The following is a 20,686-nucleotide window of genomic DNA, read 5'->3' on the forward strand; positions in this document are numbered from 1 at the left end:
CATGGTGTAGGCTCAAAATGTAAGCACGGAGGAAATCCAAAGAAGGAGAGGTGATGAGAGCTAGGGCAGCGGAAAAGCCTTCAGAAGCAGGGAGCCATCAGCAAAGGGGCAGGATTCAGATGAGAAAGACATTTTTGGCAGAGAGCAGATGAAAGGTTATGCTAAATGATACCGAAAGGGAGGGGTTGGAGGGGAGGGATGTAGCCTGGAGAACCAACCCCATGGGGAGCCTGAGCAGCAGAGCAGACTGGGCCTGGAGGAGGATGAGAGCAGAGTTTTCAGGAACAGGGCCGTGCCATGCAGGGAGTGGCTTCCAAGGAAGACCGAACCCGCTGGATGGAGAGAAGACAGAGGGGCTGGAAGCGGGAGTCCCGTTAGGAGGTCTGATTTTATCGCCCAGTTCCAACATGTGGGCGTCCGCCTCCCCCACCCTTCAACACCTGCACCAAGCAATTATCCAGCACCAGCTGGGTGTCCTACAATTCAGCTCAGTTCTGACACTCCACCTGGAGAGAGTCTCAGGTCCCCCCGGGGTTAAGGGCTCAGTCCTACAAGGCTGCCCTCGCCCTTACTTCAGACACACATCAAAAGTCCAGGGTGTCACCTGTGCTTCTGACTGATGGCTATAAATCGAAGGTTCTCATGACCCCTTCTTTGGGTTCAATTAATTTGCTAAAGTGGCTCACAGAACTAAAAGAAACATTTTACTCACTAGATTATTGGTGTATTATAAAAGAATGTAAATCAGAAACAGCCAGATGGAAGAGATGCGTAGGGCAAGGTTTGGGAAAAGGACTCAAAGCTTCCACGCCCTCTCCCCAAATCTCCAAGTGTTCACCAACCCAGAAGCTCTCTGAGCTCCATCCTTTTGGGTTTTTATAAAGGCGTCATTTCGTAGTTCATTGTTGATTAACTCATTGGTCATTGGAGATAGATTCAACCTCCAGCCCCACTCCCCTCCCCCCAGATGGGTGTGGGGCACTGGAGGTTCCAATCTTCTAATCACAGGGTTGGTTCTCCTGGCAACCGGCCCCCATGCCAAAAGTTGCCTCATTAACATAACAAAAGACACCTTGATCATTCTCATTCCAAGGATTTTAGGAGCTCTGCGCCAGAAACAGGGAGAGTCAAAACCAAATATATTTCTTATTATACATGATAATATTATAGGAAGCAGGTGACATAATTTTGTCCCCTGGTCATCACCCAGTTACCAACCCTAACACAGAATTCACATACCTCCCAACCCTTAAGGACACACTGCAGGCAATGGGACTGGAGTTAACTTGCAAATTTTAAGAAAACTCTGAGTTATGAAATCTTGTCCTAGCCCTGCTACTTTCCTTGAGTTCCTGGGAGTTTGCTTTTAGGTTCACAGCAAAAGACGAGAAAACAAGACTTGACCCTGCAATCTTGATGCCTAGAGCGCCTTCAGACCAAAGGTGAGTTCCTGTGGCCGATCTTTTCTTCCCGCCCTGTGGATGGCACTGCACCCCTAGGAAGCAGGGACCTTTCCCCAGCCTGTGGTGTCACACCACCTTTCCCTCAAGCGGGACTCGTAGGACATGGGTGCCAACGTCACTCCACCTCCTGTTACCCCCTAGGGTCTCATTAGAGTTTGTCAAAGTCTTGAGCAGTGCAGGACTTGGCCTTGAAGACAATTCTTAGAAAAGAAGCCTGCCCAGATCTGAGCATCCTAAGATTGTCAGCTCCTGGGGAAAGCCCTTTGGGACACCCTTCACCATCCATGGACCCTCGAGCATCAGAGATACAGAAAGAAACCCACGAACCTAAATCTTCCCAAGCAGGAGCCTGTTTCTCAGGGCTGCCTTTCCTTCCCACCTCCAGCTCCAAGGACTTCCTAGTTACCTGAAAGTTCCTGGCAGCTCCACCTGGGCCTATAGGTGTGAATTCTCAGGATTGTGACAGAATTATTTGAAGGATGTTTGTTTAGCGTTTGCAAATTTGAATAGGCCTCTGAGACGAGGAGCCTATCTTTACTGGGCGTTTTTCCCTGCACACAGGATTCTTTCTACTCGCCATCCTGGGTGATGTCATTGAACACCCCCAGCAAGGCTGAGAGGTTGGTACCATTAGCCCCGGCTTAGATAGGAGTAAATAGGAGCACACAGAGGTAAAGTTGCCTTTCTGAGTTCGCACGACTAGGAAGTGAGGGAGGCAAGATTCTCTGTCTTACTTTGCTGATAGCTGTGCTCTGGTGCTGGGCTGTCCGAGACAGTATTTGCTAGTCATTACAGCAGCTATTTAGGTTCAAGTTTAATTAAAATCAAGTAAAATTAAAAATTCACTTTCTCGGTCAAAGTAGTCACATTCCAAGTGCTCAATTGCCCCACAGGCCTCGCGGCTGCCATACCACAGAGTGCAAATATGAAACACTGCCGCCCTTGTGGCAAGTTCCGTGGACAGCATGTAGTCTGGTGCTTCTGGGCAAGGAGCAGTTTTCCTGCCTCTTGTCACCTGGCCCAAACCATTCACTACAATAGCTCCAAATGCCGCCTTAAGAAAGCATGACCCTGACTTGTCTTTCTTTTCTTGCTGCCAGCTTTCTCCGGCCTCCAGGACAGTGGCATGAACCTTTGCCACTGCGACACAAGGAAAGAATGAGATTCGAGCACTGAGAAGGCACATCTGGGCCGCCCCGCACTCACACTGGCTGTCCACCAGGAGAACTGCAGTGAGCAAGGTCCCTGGCCGTGGCCCCAGGCAAAGGGGCAGGCTCTCTTAGTCTCGGCCTGGACTTTGCTGATGTCTTTCAGGAATCAGTGCCCTCATGGCCACCAAGCAAACTATGCTGTGGCCAATTGTCCCTGGAAACAAGGCCTCCACTAGCTTCTGAGGGTTAGAGGCCAAGGAAGGTCAGGTTTTCATCAAGTCCCAATTCCTCTTGGCTTCTCTACACTCAGAACTTGCATCTGAATGAGAAAAAGAAACCTCATCCTCTGATCAGCCATGTGGTTTCTTTCTATAAATAAACTTTGCTGAAGGAATGCTCCCAGCACGTAGCCTGGGGGACACTGAGCAGCCTTTGGGCGGTGCCTCCTCTACCTTCAAAGCCGCATTCCCTGGGACATCCAGTTCCCTTCTCCTTGTGAACCTCCTGCTCTCGGCATCCAGCACAGAGGCCGAGCCCCACTTCCCTTGTCTGTGCTTCAGCAGCCTCAGCCCCATTTCGCAGCCTGTTAATTTCTGGTCCAAAGACAGCCTCCTGACCCCATATCTTTTCCTGCTGGCTGTGGATCCCCCTCCTACTGGAGCGGAGTGGGGAGAGGGGTTGCAGGCTCTGTTTCTGACTGCGAGCCAGCTGACTCATGATAAGTAAAAGTCAAGATGGCAGCGTTCTTCCTAACCCAGTGGTGAGCATGTATTCCAAGCCCCGTGCTGCAGTGACCAGCTGATCTGGACATGCTGACCATGACCTTCTCTTTTCCTCTGGTCATGTCTCTAGCAGAGGAGAGAGAAAATCCTTTGCTCCTTGAAGAGGGGTGGGAAGGATCCTGGATTCTCACTTTAACCTTTTGGAATGTAAAAACATCTCTCCATAGGCCAGTTGAGCCCCCATTGAGTGTCTCAGGCTTTTACAACCAAGACATCTCTTCATGGTCTGGGCTTGGTCCCTTTTGAAATATAAGTACTCAGAAAGATGGAGGTCCAGTATTCCTGGCACTTTGGAGGCTTAACCTCTATTGATCTAGCACAGTTGTAACCATTGTCCCTCCTGGGGAGGAGATAAGAGAAGTTTTACTTTTGGATTAGAGGAATTAACAAAGGGCTACAGATCTAATCCTCGCAGTGCGTGCGTGAACAAGCAAAATGTGCCTAGGAGAAGTGAAGGCAGACATTCTCCGTCTTTATACAGTGCATATTTCTGTCTCAGAGGCCAAGGTTCTCACAGGAGCACTGAGAAAGCCAGAGAAGGTCTGTTTCTCCACACGGGGCGGCAGAGGAAAAAGACCATCCTTGGGATTTGCTGATGGAAACGTGAACTGCAATAGCTCTATGGGGAAGGAATCAGACGTATCCATTCTGACCACACGCCTTAATATCCCAGAAATTCCACTTTATGGAATGGAACAAGTGGAAATGAAACAAGAGGTCTGAAGAATCTAAGTATAAGAGTGCAAATTGCAGGACTGATAGAAATGGAAACAAAAGGAAAATGACTATCAGTAAGAAATATCACATAAATTGCTAATGGAGTTATACCATGAGGTATTATGCTGTTTTTTTAATGTTTATTCTATATCCTGACCTGGAAGAATTTCCATTATATACTTAAGTGAGAAAGGCAGAATGCAAGAGATATATAAAATATCCATTTTGTAAAACAATGAAAAAACTTATATGTACACCTGTCATATATATACATGAGTCTATGACCATGGAGAAAGACTTGGGAGGATAGACGTCTAATATTGTCTTTGGGAAGGTAGAGATGGGGAAGGAAAATGGCAAGGATCAAACACAGCGAAAAAGAAAAATATGCATAGCTCAGTATCAAAGGACAATTTAGGATATAAAGTCCTCTCTGTGATATTACTAAAGTAAATCCAAATTGAATCGGTTCGTGGACAAGGACTAGGCTATCGACAAATGAAAATGTTTTATTTTGAAACTCAGATTTATTTATTCACTCAACAAACATATTGAATGTCTACTGTTTGCCAGGCACTATTCTCGTCTCTGGAGAGAAGATGGTCCTGGACCAAATCTTTGTACTCATGGAGTTTACGCTCCAGTGAGGGAGATAGACAGTGACTTATGGTCAAAAGTAAATGCATCAGAAAATGTCAGGTGGTGATAAGTGCTATGATGAAAAATTAAACAGAAGGACCAGAGCAATGGGGCTGCAGAGCAGCGGGGCTTATTTCTGGACCCTTTCTGGGAGGACTCCCATTAGCAGAGCCCAAAACCAAACACAGCACTCTTCTGAGTGGTCTAACGAGCTTGGGGCAGAGGCGGTGAAGATGCACCTGCTTTTCTCCTGGAAACATATACCATGTTATATGTAGAATAAAATTGTTCTGGAGGCAGTAAGTTGTCAGAGCAGATGATATGCAATCCGGAATCAAGCCTTCTAGATTCACCTCTTGGTTCTTCTTATTAGTTGCATGACCTTGAGCAAGTTGTTTAACCTCTCTGTGACCTTATCAAAAAAATGGGAGATACTAATTTTATCTTTTGCCATGGAGATACAGAATTTTAAAGATTTAAACAATGCCTTGTACATAATACAAGCTGAAGAAAAATACTTCTTGTTAATACTATTACTGCCTATTATTATTGCTACTGCTACTGACAGGTCAGCCCTCTCTTAGGATGTTGACTCACACTGAACTTGTAGAATTTTGAGGACCTGGTTTCAAACTTACAAACCGTCACCTCTGATTGGCAGGGAGGGGAAAGAGGTGAAGACAGTAATGGGACATTACTGCTTTTGAATTATGCAGTCTGAGCAGACCTCTCTGAGGAGGTGATATTTGAGCTGAACGAAGTAGGCTGACAAAATGTTTTTATTAGGGAAATGAACTTGCGTGAAGCAACATATACCCAACCTGAAGATGCTTTTGGATGTACTCCTAACGACCAAGTTGATGAAAAAATAATTTACATCTGGAATATTTGTCATATGACTAATAAAAATAATTTATTTGTATTAATGCTCTCTTTTAATCATTTATGAAGTATGTCAGGTAGAAACCGTTTTTGTATATTATTGAAATACATTATCTCATCAAAACACATTGGTTTATGTAGAACCTTGTATTTTTCCTTATGTCATGTTTTTTAAACAGAAAATCTCTGAAATTTTCGGTATAACCCTATCACAGAAAACTGATTCCCTGTTATTATGGTGACTCATTTTAAAACAAAATTATAAAAAATTATTTTTTAGATTTAAAAAAGAATAACTTATTATTTATAGACTTCCCAAGAATTCCAAGAAACTCTTTTTTGTTGTCGTTATTCTAAAATCCCTAAGATAAATATCAACCAGGAATTTAGAAACGTCACTTTCTAGAGTGAAGAGACAGACTTAAATAAGATATTGGAAAAAATGAACACATAAGGAAATGTTAGGTGGTATGACGATCTATGAAGAAAAATAAAGCAGGATAACGGGTTAGATTAAAATGCAAGTTGCTGTTTTAAATAGGGTGGTCCGTGATGAGGAAAACACATAAACAGATAAAGACAAAGAAAGCACCAGACATCTGAGCAATCAAAGCGGAGGGATAATGGGCCATGGACCCATGGACTGACAAGTTTCGACTTGAAAGCTCAGTGTTTGGAAATTTATTGCAAAGAGAGGAAGAAAGTGCATTCCAGGAGCCAGACACTGCACATGCAGACGGAGGGAAACCGAACCGGCCTGAGCTCGTTTAGAAATGGCAAGGAGCTGGGTGAGGCTGTAGCAGAGGAGTGGCAGGTTGCTCTAGCTACAAGGTAGAACTAGGACAGGTACAGAATGCCTTGTGCCCATGCTTGGGAGTTTAGCTTACAGGGAACCAAGATCACAACATGGATCTGATCCAGTTAATTCTGTAAAAGATGCCTGGCATAGCAGCGTGACCAAGGGACTGAAGTCTACCTTCCCCAAGTCCCCGGCAGGATCGTAGCACAGACCACAGCAGGACATGTCCTAATTTCCTTGCCATTGCCTGCACACTTGAGAATCGGTTTTTTTCTTCCTGGCAGCATGGACAGAGATCCTGGTTGCCTATCCCAACATCCATTTTCTGCCTTTCGCATAGCAGTGGAGCTCCCAGCTTCAGCAAAGCACAAAGCTGCATAGAATAATAACTTTATTTCCCAGCCTCGTTCATGGCTAGAGCTAAGTTTCAACATGAGATGTAAAAGAAAGAGTTGTGGGAGCTTCCTGGAAACCGTAAAAGATTCCTAGACCCTGTCTTCACCCTCCTTCTTTATCTCCTGCTTTCTGTTAGAGACGACGGAGGTGTGATGGTTGAAATTCGAGCCATCGCCTAGAACCAAAAGCATGGTGAAGAAACCAGAAAGAGCAAGCCTGGCTTCCCAGTGATTGTGGAGCCGCCATTGCAGCCTTGACTTCTTACCTCTGACCTTTGTTCCATGATAAATAATCTATCATATTTAGGTCACTGTCATTTTGAGTTTTCCATCCCTTGCAGCCAAAGTCCAAGACAAGGAAAGCATATGCATTTTCTGGTTTTGGTTTTGTAAATTTTTCCCTGTTGCAATGTTGCTGCACTTGGGGAAGAATAGTTCAGTCCAGTGAACTGAAAGCTGAGAGGAGGAAAGAGCCCGCCCTGGAAGCAGGCATGGCAGGCGTACCTGGTGAGGTGTGCTAGCCGTAGCCTCCCACGGCACTCCCACATTCTCAGTCCAACTGGTTGTGTCTCTTTTGCTGTGTTTTATGGATTTCACAAGGGCTGCCTTATTTGCCTTTGGGAGAAATGTTTAGACAGAATTGGCTTGAGAATTATGGTCATCCTTTTATGCATTCACTGTTTGTTGAGCACCGACTCTGTGCCTGGCACCATGATAGCCACATTCAGAACAAGGAAAGCAATGGTTATGCTGCGTTCTGTGTTGATCAGACCACTTGGGAAACGGTAGATTCCATTGGGGTCACGTTATTGACAAACTCAAACATATCCAGACAGAACCTAGGATGATAAATGTCTGGGCCACACCCTTATCTCACATTTTTAAAAACTTAAGGCCTAAGGGTAAGGGCGATTCTGGATATGGCAGATGTTCTATTTTGGTCTAACTAGAATCCTTTGCCTCCTTATTCTGGTAAGTAATTCCCCTGCTTTGTAGACAAGCTACATCTTCCCCGTTCCTTGTGATTCTGAAGGAGCTCTCAATTGCAGTGCTCTGACTCCCAGCCACAGGAACAGACACATGTTCTGAACCAGACCAATTAAAGCCCTTCCCTGGGGTTTTAGTCTCTTTCCCTTTGGATTGTAAGTTAAAGGGCGTGCATGTGCAGAGATGGTAGGACTCATATCCCCAGCCGCTTGGGAGAACTTGAAATAGTGAAGTAAACATACAAATAGAAGGCAAACTAAGAAATGCAGAGATGGAGTGTGAGGGTTCAGTTAGCTATGGGAATAGCTCTATCCTCATCATTCTGCAGTTGGCTTACATGAGGCAATAAATGTCTTTTTATTGGCCTGGCTTGCACTGAGTTTTCTGTCACTTGCAGCACAGTCTTGAATAATACAGGCTATGTTAAAGAGGGATTAGTCATCTTTATTGGTTCGAAAAGCCAAAACTGGACCATGGGCAGAAGTTTCAGGGAGGCAGGCTTGTGCTCAGTATAAGTAGTTCTTTCTAACAATTGGAATGTTATTAATATGATCTAAGAAAAAGATGACCAACCCATTGACAGGTCTGAAGGCCGAGGCCTAAAACAGGTGATTTTGTGTTTCCTCTATGACTCAATGAATGTACTATTCTAAGGGGAAAATTAGTTCATTCTATTTCTTATGTTCTATTGAAGACATTTAGTTACTTCGCAATTGGAGAAAATACAGTCACGTGTCATGAAATGACAAAGATACATTCTGAGAAATTCATTGTTAGGCAATTTCGTTGTTGTGAGAACATCACAGAGTGATGTTACACTTAAGTCAAAAACAAGAAAAGTATGCAATCAAGTGGCATGGTAAACACGAAATGTATGAGGCTGCTGCCAGCCCGACACAGCATACTGTTTTACAGCAAACTTTTTTTTATAAGTAGAAAGAGTACACTCCAAAATAATGATAAAAGTATAGTATAGAAAATACATAAACCAGTAACATAGTTGTTTATGATCATTATCAAGTATTATGTACTGTACACAATTGTATGTACCACACTTTTATATGACTGGCAGCATAGTAGATTTAACATCAACATCACCACAAATGTGTGAGTAATGCATTGCCCTGCAACGCTATGATGGCTGCAATGTCACTAGGAGATAGGAATTTTTCACGTCCATTATAATCTGGTGGACCACTAACATATATGTGGTCCACGACATAATAAATGACTGAAGAGGAAGGAGAAATGCACTCTAACTTATCAAACACCTGGATTTGAAATAGCACCTTAAAGTCACTATTGCAACCATCCAGCCAGCAATCTGTCCATTCATCTATCCATCCATCCATCCTTTCATCTAACCATCCATCTATCCATTCAATGAACATCTACTACCTTTTACTCTGTGCTGGACTTGTGCTAAGTGCTGTGTCTATAAACATAGGAGGACTTGGGCCTCATTTTTAACTGGAAGAAATATAAGGTCTTCAGAGGGAGTCAGATGGATAATCAAAACAGTATCACAGAGGTGCTGGTACAAAAGAGTATGACTCACTCATACTCTTCAATGACACCATGAAGAAGATAGTAGGGAGAGTAAGGATGGGGGGTGTATTAAACATAAATGCAGAGTAGAGGTGATGCCTCAGCTAGATAGGAAGGGGATAATGGGCAGGCAAAAGGCAGATGTCGTGGAGGTGGAAGGTTTTGTCAAAGAGCACCAAGGCATGGACCACCATTGGCCTTTAGAGCAAGGTAAGTGGTAGTGTATGCTACAATGTGGGGTGAGACTAAGGTCCTGGGTTCAACAGAACCCCATGTAATAGATGAGGGACCAGGGTCCACTGTAGAACTGTAATCAAGGAAGAAATCTACCCTGAATCTAAGTGCCTTTAAAGTTACGCTAACGGTAGTATAGAAGATGCACTTGGAGAGAGCATGTTTTTAAGCCTACAGTCAGATATATCTGTTTTTAAGGTATGTCTAATGTTTTAATGCCTTGGTGAACGCAAAGAGTTGAAAGCTCTGGAGTCAAAGGACCTCAACTAAGGTCACTCTCCGGCTATGAGGCCTCGAGTAGTTCATTTAACTCCTCTGAGCCTCAATTTCCTCATCTGTGAAATGGGGATAATAACCCACCGCGCTTGAATGAAGAAAGCATCCTGCAAACTTAACATAACCACATAAATGCACAGATTTGTTGTTTTGTCATAAAGGGCATTTTGTCAAGGTGTTATTATAATCAAATAAAATTTATAATAATGTTTAATGTCTATGAAGTATAACAGGGAATCTGGAGATAACAGAATTTTTTGAGTGACAAGATGGACTGAATGGAGAAGTTTCGGCCTTGAATTTCAACAGACCCAGGTGACAGAGGATCATTGGTTTATAGGAAAAGGCTGGACATATGAGTCTAAATGAGAAGATCAGTAAAAGAGAGAAGGCAGAGGCAGAAAGGAAGCTCAAGCCAAGCTCCAAACCAAGTACAAAGTCCAGACGCCTATCTAGGCAGCAGAAAGAAGCAATCAGCAGAGATTCAAGTGGAAACAACAGGACAGAGGTCTGAGCCACCAGGGTAGGTAGAATGAAAAGAGTTTGACAGCTGGTAATAAGGATCCTCCTCTACAAAGACTTGGGTTTGTTCATTTAACAAACAATTATTTAGTACCAATTACATTTTAGGGTTTAGAAATACAGTTATATAAGGAGCTAACAATCTGCTGAAAAAGACACATACTAGACAATTCTAATACAACCTAATAAGTGAAACAACAAAAGGGAAACACTGAGTATTCTTAGAGCAACCAGAGGGGCAGCTAATCTAGGCTAAATTGTGTCAGGGACAATTCTGGAAAAGGTAATGACTGAGTGGAGTCTTCAAGGCTGAATGAGAGTTAGCCAGGTGAACCAGATACATTTGGAGGGTGAGGGCATTCAAGGGAGCAGGAAAAGCATGATCAACAGCAAGGAAGCAGGAGCAGGAAATATACGCAGACTATGCTGCCGTGCCATAAATCAGGAATGAGAGGCGGGGAAGGGTAGCTGAAGATGATGGGAGACGAGGTTGGAGAGAGCGATGAGAAAGCTCCTGGGCCAGCCTAGGGAAGGCCAGGACTTCATCCTGAAGGCCATAGGGAGCCATGGAAGCATTAAGCAGCTGAGTGATAGGACAGGAAGAACATTATTGAAAACCAAGTTTCTATGATTGAGGGGACAGAGCAAGGGACTTGGCCATAGAGAGATGGTAGACCAGGAAGACACAAAGAAACAAGAAACAAGGCAGGAAGCTGCATTAGGATTCTGCAGAGAATACACATACACATACACACACACACACACACACACACACACACAATTTATCATTAAAAATTGGCTCACATGATCATGGAGGCTGAGAAATCCCAAGACAAGCTGGAGGCCCGTGGTATAGTTCCAGTCCAAGGGTGAGGCCTGAAAACCAGAAGAACCCATGCTGTAAGTTCCAGTTCAATTCTGAGTCCAAAGGCAGAAGAAGACCAATGTCCCAGCTTGAAGACAAGCAAAGAGAGCAAATTCCTCTTTGCTCTCCCTGTTTGTTCTATTCAGGCCTTCCATGGACTAGATGAGGCTCATCCACATTGGGGAGGGCAATTTGCTTTACTTGGTTTACCAGTTTAAATGTTAAACTCATTGAAAAACACCCTCACAGACAAACCCAGAACAATGTTTAACCGTGTATCTGGGCACCCCACAGTCTAATCACATTGACGCATAAAATTAACCATCAGATAAGCATTACTGGAATCGGAGTCCCACAGCCCAGTAGCCCCGGCTGCTGACGGACTTGGGTGCTGAGCCTGAGCTGATGCTTGGAGTGAGGCCAAATGGGAAGAGGCCCAGAGCCTGGAGAGGGAGTGAGGAGAAGATCAGAAGTGAACAGAGCTGTTAGCAATTGTGGTCAAAGTATAAATCTATATTTACTGACAGAGAAAGATGCCCACTAAATACAGTCAGGGGGAAAAGTATTAAAAGGTGGCATTACACAACATGTGTTAAATGATTTCACTTAAAAACATGTTGTGTGTAAATGCATGTGGGTGGATGTACACACCCCTAGACTAGGAAAGTCTGGAAGGACAAGCACAAATAAATTAATTGCAGATTTTCTCTGGGTGTCGAAATGCCAGGTGACTTTTACTTTCTTTGTAGCTTTCCGAATTATCTTTTTTATTTTCACAGTCAGCATGTATTATCGTTATAATTGGAAAAATCAGTAAAGCTATTTCCGTTCTGGAAAAAAATATATTTAAAACTCCGAAAGAGAATCTTGCCAAGTCACCCTTTGGTTTCACTCATGGATGGTTCCTCCTTAACATAACCCATAGGTTCTTTCATGGTATGGCTACTACTGTAGGAATATCGACTACTGACCACTATTCTGATGGAACAGCCACCCCATTTCTCACTGCCTCCTTCAGTAACACTGAGCCAGGACAGCCCTGGAAATACCCTGCTGTCTGTCTCTGGGGTCATTAGTTCTCACTCTCCCCTTTCCCTGCTAATTCTTTTCCTCTCTTCTTAGTGAATGTTTACTCTCCACAAGAGTAAACTCAGTCCAAGTACCTCTCTTCCCATAAGCCACTTCTTGATCTCCCCAGTCTGAGTTTAGTGTGCCTGCTTCAGCCTTCCATTTACACCTGATGCATTTTTCTGTCACGGTACCTTTCTGTGTCTTTCTCCATCACTGGATGATGACCTCTTTCCTCCGTCCTTTCCAGGGTGCTGGTTCACAGGTAGACTCCAAAACTTTTGGTTGACTAAATGGACTTTTTGAGTGACCCATAAGAACTGGGATCCAGGTTGTGTTCTATCATGATGTTAACAGCAGGCCAGTGAAGATTTAGAAAGGGAAGATGTTAACACCCTAATTCACAGTAGTAGCCCTCTTCTCTTTCTCTTCTGTTTTGTCTTCATTTTCTTTTCCTCTTCTCTCTCCCAAGCCTACACACACCTTCTTCCTTTCCTTTCTAGAGAAGCGTTTCTCAAATTCTGGTGCACAAAAGAATTACCTAGGAAGTCTACGATATGCAGATTCTCGGGCCCTGCCCACAGTTCTGATTTCATAGGTCAGGAGTGGAACCCAAGAACTTGCATCTGAACAAGTGTACCAGGTGATTCTGATCCACTTTGAAAAACACTATCTTAAAAATTGTAGGTTCTTTGTTTTCCTTGTCTACTAACATTCACTGAGGGAGGTGTGAATGGTGTTACCCACAACATTCTCCATTTTCCCAGTCACATCTCCTGATCCCACAAACTCAAATCTATCTCATTGATTCAGATCTCATACACATTTGGTTTGAAGTATGCACTGTGGTTAAATAACATCTTCCCAAGCCCTCAGTGCACTTGACTCACAACCGTGGTGACTTTGTCTCATGACTTATATAAGAACAATAATTATCACCATCACCAAAGCCACAATAACTGCTATTTATGAAGTTCCTAATAGGTGCCAGACATTGTGCAAAATACTTTACTAGCATTATCTCACTTAATATTCGCAGCAACTCTATTAGGCAGATACTATCATATCTCCATTCACCTGATGAGGAAGCTGGAATTAGAGAGGTCATGTCCAACGTCACAAACTTGTAAGTGGTGGAGTCATTTGAACCCAGACTGTTCTAACTACAAATCCCACGGTCTTCCCACTAAGGCTTCTGATTTATTCTCCTACCTATAACAGTAATAGTAATAATAATAATACCAACAACAACAATAGTAGTAGTAGTAGTATATTCTACATTATTCTTCAAAATTAATTCCAGAAGAATCAAAGTTTTAAAACTAAAAACGTGAAACTTAAAAAGAATTAGAAAAACTTCTGGTGCCCAGCAAGATGGATGAAAGCCCACTACAGCCTACCTTTCTCTAAGCTCTAATTACAACTAAAAATGATGTAGAAGGTATTAAAAGCAGCTACCTGAGGACTCTGAAAAGTAAACAAAAGTAAAGAGAGAAGGGGAATGAAAACTTGGAGCAGCAAACTGTCCAAGGATAAGCTTTCTAGGTTTTCCCACTTTCCCTTGCAACTGAAGACAAGCTCAGGAAGTCATAGAATACAGAAACTTCTGCCACCAGGAGGAGCGATGAGGGCCCAAGAGAGAATTTAATTGAAGTTCTAAAAAATTAAAGCTACTTTTGCTTGGCAAATCTGAATTTTGAGCCCCAAAATTCATACTCACTACAAATGTTTGATTGAATGAATGAACAAATTGTGTTTGGAAATAGGAGTGAGATTGTACTGCCCCAAGCTCTGAGTAGAGAGCACTCTTGGCTGCTCCCTAAGAAAGATGGTAAATATTAAAAAGAATATCTGCTTACTAGTTCTTGCTTGGCCACTTATAATCTATGGTCCCTTGGGTAGGTTGCAAGGCTCTTTGGGACTCTTTTTTCTTATCTGTAAAATGAACATAATGATACCTGTCCTGCCCTCCTCACAATGTTATCTGAGAACCAAATGAGATAACACCTGTGAAGGAGCTTTATATGGGATTATAACAAGAGCACGTGGATCACCCCTGTCCTGATTCAAGTCTCAAGAGAAAAGTAAATGAACTCAAGGATTAGAGTTCTGTGGTGCCCTTCCCCTCAACCAAAAGATTCTTCTAGAATTGGCAAGGAACAGCAACTCGGTTTTTCCTGGAACCATATCAGTGCTAGCTGAAGTCTACCAAAGATTGCACTGTCAATATCAGCAGAGCACGCTTCATCAGGAAGAAATTCTCAGGGCACGAAACAGATTTATTTTCATTGTGAAATCGTCTGTCTGCTGTGAAACAACAAATTAAGCCCTGGGTGACTATTCCTGTAAAACACGTCCTGTGCTCAGCACTGCTATTATGGGGTGGATAGGCACAGCAAAGAATCAATTAAAACTCTGACACATGAAATGAAGCCCAAAGACCTGTTTCACAGGTTTCTCCAGAGGAAAATAATCATGTTGCATTACATTTTGAAAGCCGATCGAGGCAAGATTTCTGAGACAAGTTCTGGGCTTTACAAGACAGATTTTAGCTTTTCTAAATCATTTTGAAGGGCTGCTTAGAGGATTACGGCATTCAATTCTCCATTAGTCCAACAGCATCATGGTGGAGCAAGAGGGATTGTTGGCATGCGGGCATCCTCCAGAAAACTGTAAGTTCCCTTTTAAACATCATTTAAAGAAAGGGTGACAATATGGCAGTGTTTATATTTATGCCCATTTTGGAGCGAAAGCAAATATTAAGCAAGTAAAATCAGAGGGATAGTAAAACTGAATTTTCTTTTTATTTTTATAATAAGTCTCTGCCACCAAAAGGTACAGTTACTATTTAGGAACTGTTTTAAAGGAAGTTCTAGAATTTAAATAAGAGCCTTGCAAAAATAAAAAAAAAATAAAAAAAGGAATGAGAGGGTTAACAGTGGAATGTGGATGTGGATGTTTGTGGTTGCACTACTTAAACTGTGCTTCTCCGAAGGCAAGTAGGAATGTTAATGAGAGAAACAACGTGTGTTTTGGGGTTAATTCAGACATCTGTGTAAACCATCTTCAGTCTCAGTGCCTGACTAAAGTCTACGCCTCAACTATTTCCATGCTTCAACCTGAATAAATAGAAGAGATTTTGGGGTTCGGGCAGTATATTTTCAGAAGGGTCACCTACCAACGAGCTTCAGCAGAAATCAAGAAGTGAACAAGACCAAAGAAAGACAAGTGTCAGCAACAATCACTGTGGAGGGACACAGGTTATGGCCTGCCGACTGGTAGGCGTGTCAGGAAATGGTCTGGGGGACTCAGCTGACCCCAGATTTTGCAGGCTAATTCAAAAACAGAGAACTAGAGAGAAAAGACAATGCGAGGGTGGAGTGTAAATATTATGCTTTTAAGACATTTTACCAGATGTGGGGGAGGGAAGGACAGAAAAAAATAAGGAAGAAGAGATGGGGAGAGGGAGAGAGGAAGAAAGGGGGAGAGGGGAACCCAGATTGTAAGGACGAGCCTAGGCCTGCACGTTAATATGTTTGGCCTTTGTACAGAGCAGGACATTTTCACGGGAAATGCTGTCATGGTGTAGGAATCTGTTCTGTTAGGAAAGCAGAAATGTTTGACAATTCTGTTCATAGAATCAACCTGCGACATCTTTTCTTTTTAAGTAGGAGGAGGCAAGAAGGAGGTTGGGGATTCCCCTTTTAACCAAGTGTATTAGTACAATTTTTCATAAAAAGACCTTTTGTTCTTTTCTCGTTCAAGTTGCTATCTAAATCCTTAAGCTGTCCTCTATTGCTTGGAAAAAAATACTTCTTTGCAGACTAGGGACTTGTGTACATTAATGCTTTCTTAATCTTTGTAGAACAGAGTTCTCTCAGAGCTACAGAGGGGAGCTCAGAATGTTCTGGGATCTTGGAGTCTTGGGGTCCTGCCAAGGTACTTGGGGCTGCAGGGACAGAGGGTGCCCTGCATTCTGGTCGGTGACCTTCCCTGCATCCTGCCCCTCCCCTTACCTGCATACTCCAGCCACACTGGGCTTTCACCTGTGAGTTTATGTGAAAAGAATGTTTCCATTGCTTAAAGCAAACCAAAAAATTGAATAACAGTAATTTATTCAACCATTTCACTCGACACAGAGAGAAATTCAACTTCCCAGAGAATTATAATGAGTTAGTTAAAGGCAGACCAGCAGTAGAAGCGATGTCTATGGATAACCAGTTCTACCATACCTTTCTCTTTGTCCAAAGGAGTTGGTAGGGTCTTCTTTGCCTCATCTACCCGCATCTCCACTTAGCACAATACTCATAGTCAAAGCCTCTTCATATACACCACATTTTCCTCAAGAGTAAAGCTGTATATTATCCTTCTATAGTCAATTCAGTTCCACAAACATTTACTGAGAACTTCTCTGTGCAGCCACGTACAATCCCTGCCCTCAGATATGTATACACCCTGTTTTACTTAAAAGCATCTCACAATTGTACTAAAACAGAAATTCTCTTGAATGTATTGTATCACAAGAGAAAACAGTTTGGCAGTTCTTCAAAACGTTACACATTGAATTACCACATGACCCAGCAATTCCATTTCTAGGTATATACCTAAAAGAATTGAAAACAGGGGCTCAAACTAACACAGGTGCATGTATATACTATTCTCAGCCAAAAGGTGGAAACAATCCACGTGTCCATAAACAGATGAATGGATAAAGAAATTGTGGTCTAGCTGTACAATGGAATATTATTCAGATGTAAAAAGGCAGGAAAATCTCATACTGCCACCACACAGATGAACTTCGAAAATACTGCATTACATAATAGAAGGTCACGTACTATGATTCCATATCATGATTCTGAATATATGAAATATCCAGAATAGATAAATCCACAGAGGCAGAAAGCAGAGTGGTAGTTGCTGGAGGCTGGGGATAGGGGTGGGACTGTGGGGTGGGGGAGCCACGGGGAACGACTGCTTTATGTGTAGGCGTTTTCCTTTTAGGGTGATAAAAATGTTCTGAAACTGGATAGTAGTGATGGTTGCACCACACCATAATTGTACCAAATGCCACTGAATTGCTCAGCTTAAAATGATCCATTTTATGTAATAAGAATAAGTGGAGGGCTCTGAAGAGGCTGTGAGAGAGCCTCTTATGGGATAAATGGAGGATCAGCTCATTCCAGCCCAGAATGTCTTTGGACTTTCTCTCGGGAGAAGTGGGGTGGCTCGTGAGGAGTTTTAAGCAGGTGAATGACTTGTTCAGATCCATGTTTTAGACATTTTGAGGGGAGGACTGACAGCAGGGAGGGGCTGGACCCATGGAAGCTAGGTGCGTGGAGTCGGCTGGCCCAGCGAGGGATTGTAAAGAATAAAATACCTGCCCGATCTTGTTTCAGTTAAGTAATTGTAATCATCTTCCACTAAATTTGAACTCAGAAATAATAACCGAGGTGAAAAATATTAACCACAACTCTTTTTGAATAAATTTTTAAAACAGTTTAAGCCCACGTTTTACGCCTCCTACCTGCTTTGACATCCGACAGAGTTTTTAAAGTAAAATTAACCTGCTTCCTCTTTCTCTGAAGATTACGCATAATGATTTGTCTTTGAACAGATATTTCACCAAGGTAGAAAGCCTGGTTTTGATGAGAGCAAATTAAAGCCCAAAAATAGATTTAGAAAAGGAGCTAAGATCCAAAATTAATACATTTATTTCCTCAGTCTCAATTTTGGCCACTTTAGGATGTCAAGAAATGCTGCACACTGTCACTTTTCAAAGGCAGACAATGGAATTACTTTCTACAGAGAATAAAAATGTGAATGAAACCAGAATGAAATTCTGATCAGCTCCATATTTATCTAAGTACTAAATTCAATGTAACCTATCTGAACCGTACAGAATCTATCAAACCAAACTTTAGAGGGAATTCAAAAGACCTCTGCCTAGTAGTCAGCATATCTGCCAGTCAGCTTCTCCTTGTCTTTCTGGAATGACCAACCATTCCAAGGGTAACCCCGGGACCAAGGGGGTTCTCAGACTCAGGACTTTCAATGCTAACATCAGAACACTGGGGCACCTGGCTTTCACCTCCATTGAAATCCCTTCCAAAATCCCATCTTCGATGCAGGATCGGTCTCATTTGGAAAGTAAATAAATAACAGCAGCAGTGAAGAGGAGAGGAAAAGATGGCGTTACTCAGCGTCCGTAATGTGGAAAGAAATACATTCAAAGGGCAAGAACGCATTTCACATGACTTCTCAGACCCACAGCTGCAAATCTGTGTGCCATGACAATGATGTGGCTTTCAGGGACGTTGCAAGGGGATGTTTTTCACTTTTCAAATCATTCACTCAACAAATGCCCACTGAGGTTCTCCCATTGACCAGGCTTAGGATCAAGGGTTGGGATCCAGAGATGATATGTGCCAGCCCGACCCTGGAAGATGCTCATGGGCTAGAGGAGACATCTTGGGTGTCAACCAAGTCTGACACAAGGTAATTAATAACTAGATCTCCTAGCTTTCAACAGCCAGGCATAGATAGATGATAGATAGATAGATAGATAGATATATAGATAGATAGATAGATATAGAGATATATATAGATATATATAATAGATTCACATTGTTGTGCAATCTTGTCACCATCTATCTCCAGAACTATTTTCATCTTGCAAACCTGAAACTTTATACCCATTAAACAACAACTCCCTGTCTAATAGATTTCTTAAAAGCATTTTTTTCTGTCATTAAATGGAATTTGGGGTGGGAATTGAGGTCACTATGTAGATGCATGGGCTCTGTATGCCATCCTTTAAAAATTTTGTGGTTAAATATACATAACAAAATTTATCATTTTGACCACTTTTAGCTATATAGGCATTAAATACATTCACATTGTTGTGAATGTATTTATATATATATAGATATATCTATCTATATATATATAGATATATAGATTTGATAGATATAGATATAGATATAGATAGATAGATAGATATAGATATATAAATAGATATAGATATATAAAATCTATATTGTTGTCCCTATTTTAAAAATAAAAAATACAACAAAAACTGAAGCTCAAAAGGCAGGCTATAAGGCAAGATTTTAAGAGAGGTCCTCTTGATTCCCAAAACTCTGCCTATTCTATTATTCCCAGGTCCTTTTCAGTATGATCAGGATTAAGATCAAGGTCACTGAGATTTCTGCACTTACTCCAGCTTGTTTCAGCCTTTCATCAGAGAGCAGCTGTATCCATACTCTGAATTGATAGCAAAATTGCCAGGTTTTAAATGTTCATGCTAATGACAGGGGCAGGGTGGGGATGGGGAAAAGCTAGATATTTATGTTTAAGTAGCAGACAATTGAACATTGCTGTTAGAGGCTAGATCAGGATGGCTTACAGAGAAGAAAATATTAGGCTTCACAACAATGGATTTAACACTGATTTCCTTGGGTAAGACACCAAAGGCACAAGCAACAAAAGAAAAAAAATAGACAAATTGGATTTCATCAAAATGAAGAACATCTGCGCATCAAAGGATACCATTAAAGTGAAAAGGACACCAACAGAATGGGGAAAATATTTGCAAATTACGTATCTGATAAGGCATGAATATCCAGAATATATAAAGAACTACCAAAACTCAATGACTAAAAAAACCCAACACAATTGAAAAATGAGCAAAGTACTAGAATAGATATTTCTTCAAAGAAGATATACAAATGTCCAATAAGCACATGGAAAAGTGTTCAACATCACTAAACATTAGAGAAATGAAAATTAAAACCACAATTGGATACCACTTCACATCCATTAGGATGGCTATCATCAGAAAAAAAAACAAAAAAAAGTGGTGTCAAGGATATGAAGAAACTGGAACCCTCGTGTATTGTCATGAATGTAAAATGGTGTAGCCGCCGTGGAAAACAGTATGGCAGTTCCTCAAAAAACTAGAAATAAAATTACCATATGATTCAGCAATTCCACTTCTGTCTACATACCCAAAAGAATTGAAAGCAGGAACATGAAGGAATATTTGTTCACCCATGTTCATAGCAGGATTATTCACAATATCCAAAATAATGGAAGCAACCTAAGTGTCCCTTGAAGCAGGGGTCCCCAAACCCAGGACTACAGACAATACCACTCCATGACCTGTTAGGAACCAGGCCACACAGCAGGAGGGGAGCGGCAGGCAAGTGACTGAAGCTTCATCTGTATCTGCAGCCGCTCCCCAGCGCTAGCATCACTGCCTAAGCTCCACCTCAGATCATCAGGCATTAGATTCTCATAGAAGCACCGGTCCCTAGTGCCAAAAAAGTTGGGGACCGCTGCCTTGAAAGACAATGAATG

The 20,686-nt window shown here is 42.2% G+C and overlaps 1 long non-coding RNA gene across 4 annotated transcripts in view; it reads right to left on the bottom strand.

Moving 5' to 3' along the window:
* LOC111742878 overlaps nucleotides 1-20,686 on the bottom strand; it is a 52,028-nt gene that overhangs the window by 3,107 nt on the left and 28,235 nt on the right. For 2 of the 4 annotated variants that reach the window (XR_002781511.1, XR_002781508.1), the window contains exons 1-3: nucleotides 12,523-12,666; nucleotides 11,641-11,703; nucleotides 11,200-11,271 (exon numbers count right to left, since the gene is read on the bottom strand). This is a non-coding gene — a long non-coding RNA (uncharacterized LOC111742878). Of the gene's footprint in view, nucleotides 1-11,199; nucleotides 11,272-11,640; nucleotides 11,704-12,522; nucleotides 12,667-20,686 lie in introns of those variants that run through there. The other 2 variants (XR_002781509.1, XR_002781510.1) reach the window with 2 other exon arrangements.

This window comes from Pteropus vampyrus, unplaced genomic scaffold (genome assembly GCF_000151845.1).
Source record: "Pteropus vampyrus isolate Shadow unplaced genomic scaffold, Pvam_2.0 Scaffold103, whole genome shotgun sequence".
Classification (NCBI taxonomy): domain Eukaryota; kingdom Metazoa; phylum Chordata; class Mammalia; order Chiroptera; family Pteropodidae; genus Pteropus; species Pteropus vampyrus.